This window comes from Nannobrachium achirus, assembly GCF_963921795.1.
Source record: "Nannobrachium achirus genome assembly, chromosome: 6".
Classification (NCBI taxonomy): Eukaryota; Metazoa; Chordata; class Actinopteri; order Myctophiformes; family Myctophidae; genus Nannobrachium; species Nannobrachium achirus.
In genome coordinates, this window is record NC_137815.1 from 36,756,855 (window position 1) to 36,757,126 (window position 272).

Genomic DNA, 272 nt, shown 5'->3' on the forward strand with positions numbered 1-272 from the left:
AGTGTGTGTGTGTGTGTGTGTGTGTGTGTGTGTGTGTGTGTGTGTGTGTGTGTGTGTGTGACTGTCTGTCTGTCTGTCTGTCTGTCTGTCTGTCTGTCTGTCTGTCTGTCTGTCTGTCTGCCTGCCTGCCTGCCTGCCTGCCTGCCTGCCTGCCTGCCTGCATTGTGAGTGAGCACACTCCAACAACATGCCTATCCCTCCGTCATGTCTAGCCGCTCTCTGAGTCTGAATACACCGGACCACATCTACCACCGCCACACACCAGGGATTAG